This window comes from Etheostoma cragini, chromosome 19, assembly GCF_013103735.1.
Source record: "Etheostoma cragini isolate CJK2018 chromosome 19, CSU_Ecrag_1.0, whole genome shotgun sequence".
In the NCBI taxonomy this organism is placed as follows: Eukaryota; Metazoa; Chordata; class Actinopteri; order Perciformes; family Percidae; genus Etheostoma; species Etheostoma cragini.
In genome coordinates, this window is record NC_048425.1 from 11,473,616 (window position 1) to 11,479,638 (window position 6,023).

Consider the following 6,023-nt stretch of genomic DNA (forward strand, 5'->3'; position numbering starts at 1 on the left):
TGAGGCCTCAGGAAATAAACAAAGTAGGTTGTGTTCAATTAAAAAGCTTTGCCTCTAAATTAGATCCTCAGCTACTTTAGAAAGATCTCATCATTATTCCTGACAGTTTTATGTTTGTTTTTTTACTTTTTGCATATAGTTTTAAAGAATAAGACATAATATGTGTTCCAGAGAGAGTAATGATATTAAATTGATTGTTTGTTTAACCCATTCTTTGGATCGGTTTCAAACAGGAAATGTGTAAAGAATGGATTAACTGAGTTTCTCTGCTTCAACGTAAGCAGCGTAATCTTATGTTACAGTATGTTGTGGGTGTACAACTTACATCAGAAAAAGCCCCGTGATGACTCACCTGAAGACTGCATTCTTAACAAAATCCTAGAGTTAACATTGATTAGCTATAGCTAGCTACGGCAGATAAAATCTGCAAACAACAGATAGAAACGAAATATAAAGCCTGCTTTCATTTACCTCTGTGTGGAATCAAGGACTCACTGTTTCAAAAAAATACTATGACTTTTGAGTTTTAAACATGCCCAATATTGTAAACTATCCCATGCTAGAACAGAAAGCTCTATAGAGATAGCGGTTGCTAATGGGGGTGGCGGGCTTAGCGTACAGTAAGTTAGACTAAATGGTCAATATAGGAGAATGCTTAAAGTAGTGGCCTGATCAGTTTCCTAATTTATGTAAGTAGGCCCATTGTTATTTGCAGTTATGCGTGGTGAGACCACTTCACAATGTAGTTTTTTTGCAGTGGAATTATTATTTGAGTTGGCCAAGGTAACCTTGAAAGTTTTCTATATCTCTATGGGCTAACTGTTTACCCTGTGAAAGTATTTTCCTGGCATCACTTTCTCCTACACACACACACTGTCACGCAAGGACAACAAACAACTCCTGTACACAACTACATTCCAGACTCATACACCGACACCCAGAGCAGATACACAAACCCAAGCAGACTTTACATAAAACCCATTCTCTGAGACATTCCAATCCAACCAAGCAAAACAAACCCTGCATACTGGTGTGCAGGCAGTGTGTGTCATGATTGAAGTTTATATCCAAAACACCCTTCTATTGTTTCATCTGACAGTTTACCAGGACCCTCATTTATTTAAAAAAAAAAAAAAAGGTCTTAGGTTTCAAGTTTATTGTGAAACTGATGGAATACGCTTTCTGACAAAGGAGCCGTATTGTCAGCATCGGGGTGGTCTTGTGGTGAAAGCATCCCACAGCCGAAGGATTGTGGGTCCTTTGTTCATAAACTGTAAACCCCTGCTGAAGTGTCCTTGAGCATGGACTCACGTGTGCAAGGAGGAAAATGCACAAAATTATCAAATCAGAAAATGTATAGCAATATTTTCATCTACTGTGAAGACTTACTTTCTCAGTGTTACATGACTATTGCACAAACCTGTGGGAAGTGTTGTAGCTTGTAGTTGGTCTAACAGCTCCACACACCGCTGCTGTGGTAGCTACTCTTTCATAGAGCACGTTTATGTGAAGGGACACACAGCCCAAGGCACTGCCAGTCAAACAATGATGAAACAGTCACTGCATATTGAGCGCAGTTGAGATTTAATGTTCAAAAATAAACGTTTGTCTTACTAACTATGCATTAACATAAAGCAGCAATTAGCAAGGACAATTCTTTTAAAGCCAACACTATTTTGTCTTTCTTACTGCTTACACTCTCACAACGTGTTCTATTGGGAAAGCTTAATGAATGTTTTACTTATTAAACCCTTATTTTGTCAGGTAAATATGCCGTTAGATGTAAAGTCTAAAACAATACTTTAAATGTATAACTACATATGGTGGTTATTTCAAATGTGCTTAGTGGTGTAAGTACACTTCCCTATATTTTTTCCTTAAATTTCTACAAAAAAGGCATAAAGTCCCTTGCGCAATATAACCCTCTTGTCATTGTAAATGTAAGTGTAAACCAACAACAGCTGCAACATCTGTAGAAGCATCTTAGAATCTCAAATCAGAACAGGAAAAAGCTGCAGTCATGTCGGGGCTTTAGGGTGTACGGGTGCCAGACTTGCTGGATTAGTCTTAACAGCTGAAGCACACCATTTGCTTGAGATTGGTGATGAAGGGAGCTTGGATGAGCAGTGCTCGTCTTCTAGGGCTTGTTTGTGCCGCTGCTTGATTTGCATACATTTCTAAGACTGAGATGAGAAATATCCACTCATAGTTTAAGCAACTGAAGCGCAACAAAATATGCAGATAGCCCTCACAAGGTGGTCTGGACGTGAATTTGCACCAGCTAGGTACAGTGTTCTGAAGCCGAACCTGACTTCTGACCTCCCTGCAGAGGACAAAGGAAAGAATAAACTTCCTTATCAGAGTCTCTCGGTATCTGTAACGTATTTCATTTTAGGTATCTCAGGAATTTGACAGGAATGTGCTGGAACTGTACCTACTGTGAAGTCAAACTAATCAGCAATGAATGACTTCTGTTTTGCAAAGAAGTGTGCAACATGCAAGACACAGAACATTTTTCATCATACCAATTGGTGCATGTCACACCTATTTCAACTCTTTAATGCATCATCATTGCCGTGAGGAAGTGTGTGCATAACAAGATGAGAGGTTGCATAAAAAGCCGGGAAGTTTTTCATGTTAAGTTCAAAGTTTAGGACTAACCACAGGGAGGCGGATTTCTACCTGCACACATTTCCACGATCAAATTGTATCATGAGACCTTTCTCTAAATGTTGCCTGGGCAGAGTTCAAAGCGGAGCCTGTTCAAAGGAAATCTGATTTAATTTTCACTCAGTCAAGTCTAAATGTGATCATGCCAAACTCATCCTGGTTAGCACCACACCCTTTGAGAGGCTCAAGAAGGTGAGCGTTGGGATCCCTAAAGACACTTTTCAAACCATCAAGAAGGATTTCACACCACTTGTGCTGTGGCAGTCTCCCATTAGCCATTTTCAAGTAGTACAAGTACATTTTATTCATAAAACCAGTCTCTTTCTTCACAGTTCTCGTGCTTATTCTGGGATTTTGGAACTTAAGGCCTTGGACGAATACTGTGATCCACAGCCAGGTGTTTTGAAATATAAAATCTGATATATTGTACCTTTATGAGTCCCCCACTGTGTTTTTAGTATTAAAGATATCAATCATTGTGTGAGTGTGGCAGTTACCAAAAGGTTAATGTTTCATTTTCAAACGACCACACTATCTGTCCCTGCAGGAACATTAGAGTGAGTTTAAAAAGGCTTCTGCTTTTTAGATTTTAGGACAAATCCCATAGAATAGATTCCAAACAACTCATACTTTTAGTATAACCACAAGATTACTTTCCTTTTCCTATTCCATAGTACTATAATGTTATAATAACTCACTATTTTGGCTGAGCAGAGCATGTATAAGTAGAGCTAGGAGGGTCAGAACCAATGTCACGCAGAGGGTGAAGGGTCTGACCTGTAATGCAACCCACCTGGAAGATGACAGGAGAGCACTGATGGAGATGTGGAATTGCATCACACTGAGAGGATACCATGAGGGTAAATAGTTTAATTTGTTGTTCTGGACTGTGTAAAAAAATCTGAACTGCTTACATCAAAAGCAGAACAGGCTAGCTAAAGGCAGAAGAGGCCTACCAGCTGGAAGAGCCATTATGCTTTTATTAAAAAACAACTGAAAACATTTAATTGCGACAGGCTTTTGGTGAGCCGACCCAAATAGCTAATCACTTTAATTTGTCTCTGTCCTGATGTATCTGCTGCTGAGATTTTAATCTAGTCCCCCCCTACTATTTGTTTTTTATTGCTTTGCATTGTATAATTGTTTTTAAGGTAAGCACTTTGTATCCGGGAATGTGCTATATAAATCATACTTACTTATTTTCTTACTTACTTAACACCTACTAACACCACAAGTTTTGGAGAAGGACATTGTGACACACGAGTCACACACACAGAGACCAGGTTCAGACCTGACATTATCAAGTGGCTAGCTCTAAGTACACATCTGTTCACACCTGGCATTAGAATGCATCTCGGTGGTGCCTGGGTGGCTCACCTGGTAGAGCGTGCACCCCACATACAGAGGCTTAGTCCTAGTCAGCTTCAATTCCGACCTGCGTCCCTTTGCTGCCCTTTGTTGCCCTTTGTTGCCCTTTTTGGCCCTTTTTTGCCCTTTTTGGCCCTTTGATGTCATTTACCCTCTCTCTCCCGTTTCATGTCTAAGGTGTCCTATTAATTACCGGCCTAAAATGTCAAAATAATAATCTTTAGGGAAAAAAAGAATGCATCTCCACATGCATTTTGAGTGACCGCTTGTGATTGTACCTCACTTTCCCGCTCCACATGCAAATACACATGTACATAATCTCTGTTTGCAAAGTCTAACTGGGTTGTCTTTAACTGGCGGGAGGCAGCAATGCTCTTCCCATGCCTAGTCTTCAGGGAAAATTAAAGAAGAGGAAGAAACCAAATCAATAGACTTTCTATTGATACCCCAAAAACTAATGGGTGTTTGAGACAGCTATGGACTTTTTGGATTTTTTTTAGACGTGAACAAAGCTAGCCTGTGCAATTAGGGACCGGTATGCTTATGCAGAGGACGTTAGTTGAATAGGCGGTCCTTCAATGTGGCCCAGGACACATTTGCATATACACTGCTAAAAGCATGTGGCCATATGCAGTCGTGACCACCTCCAACAGTGGTCTGAACGATCAGATCTTAATGCGTCTTTAGTGCATTAAATCCCCCTTTAGGGCTGTCTACTTCTGATCAAATCACTCAAGATGCATATTAATGTCAAGTATGAACAGGGTCAAAGTCCAGTCCTGCAATTACAGGTTACCTACCCAACCTTCCCCATCAGAGAAACAGGACACACTCATGAAGGACAAAAAGGAACATCATGTCAGTCTTGCAAATGCATGGCCAGCCTTTCAAGTTGAGGACCATGTTTTTAAAAGTTCTGCCACGCAACAGTGAGCTGTAAGAAAGCTTGGTTATTTAACTACATAAGAAACCACTAGGTTGTGGCTGTTGGCGGCCAGTCTAAGTGTCAGTGTTAATATGAATATTCTCAGTGTGGGGCAGGAGAGGGGAACGTACAGAATTAGAATGGGTCTGTGGTGCAATAGGTCCACAGCAGACTCTTTGACTTGTCACTGTGGGAAAAGCACAGGTGTTACTTATAACATGAAGAATGGCTCTGTTCCATTCAAGTGTCCCGGTAAGCCGTGACAGTGAGCCAATATGCACTACCAGGACCATGAAACTGAAGCAGCTAAACTGAATTCAGCTATCATTACTGCCATTATTTACACCTGTGCTTTTCCTACTGGGACGTGTTCAAATGTCTGCCATGAAATAGGCCAATGGCTCAGTTACTTTCGGTATCCACCCATGCCTCTCTTAGTATTTAAGTATTTAAGAAAATCTGCTACTCTCCGCTACAGATGGCTCTTGAAAAGTTGCAGTCAGATAGAAATCTTCATCAAATGAGAAGTGGATGACATAACTGGATGCTATCTGATATAACACAAAAAAGGCCAATATCAGCACCACAAATCAGTTCAACTCTAAATCATACCCAGCAGTGAAGGCTATTGTCCATTAGCCAACAGCAGATCCAGCATGTTAGACGCCATAAATACAAAGCAGACACAGCCAAGGATCCTCTTTGGTAAATAGCTTTAACCAACCGTTTGTGTTTACATCTGCTGCAGCCAAAGAGAGTAAACAGAGTGTGAGAAAGAGGTACAACAGCCGCTATTAAAAATGTTGCGAAACAAGCCAAAAAAAACAAACAGACCACCCCTCCATCCTCAAACCACCCCACCCCCTACACTACACCCCAACCCTGATGCTCTAACTCCCTTTCTGCCCACTACAGAAAGGGAGTCACCCGCCTCCTCTTCATCTCTCCCTCTTTCTCCCTCCCCCATGTCTTTATTGAGGCAGCTGCACCCTTTGACCTTTACACTTGTGGAATGTGTGTGTGTGTGTGTGTGTGTGTGTGTGTGTGTGTGTGTGTGTGT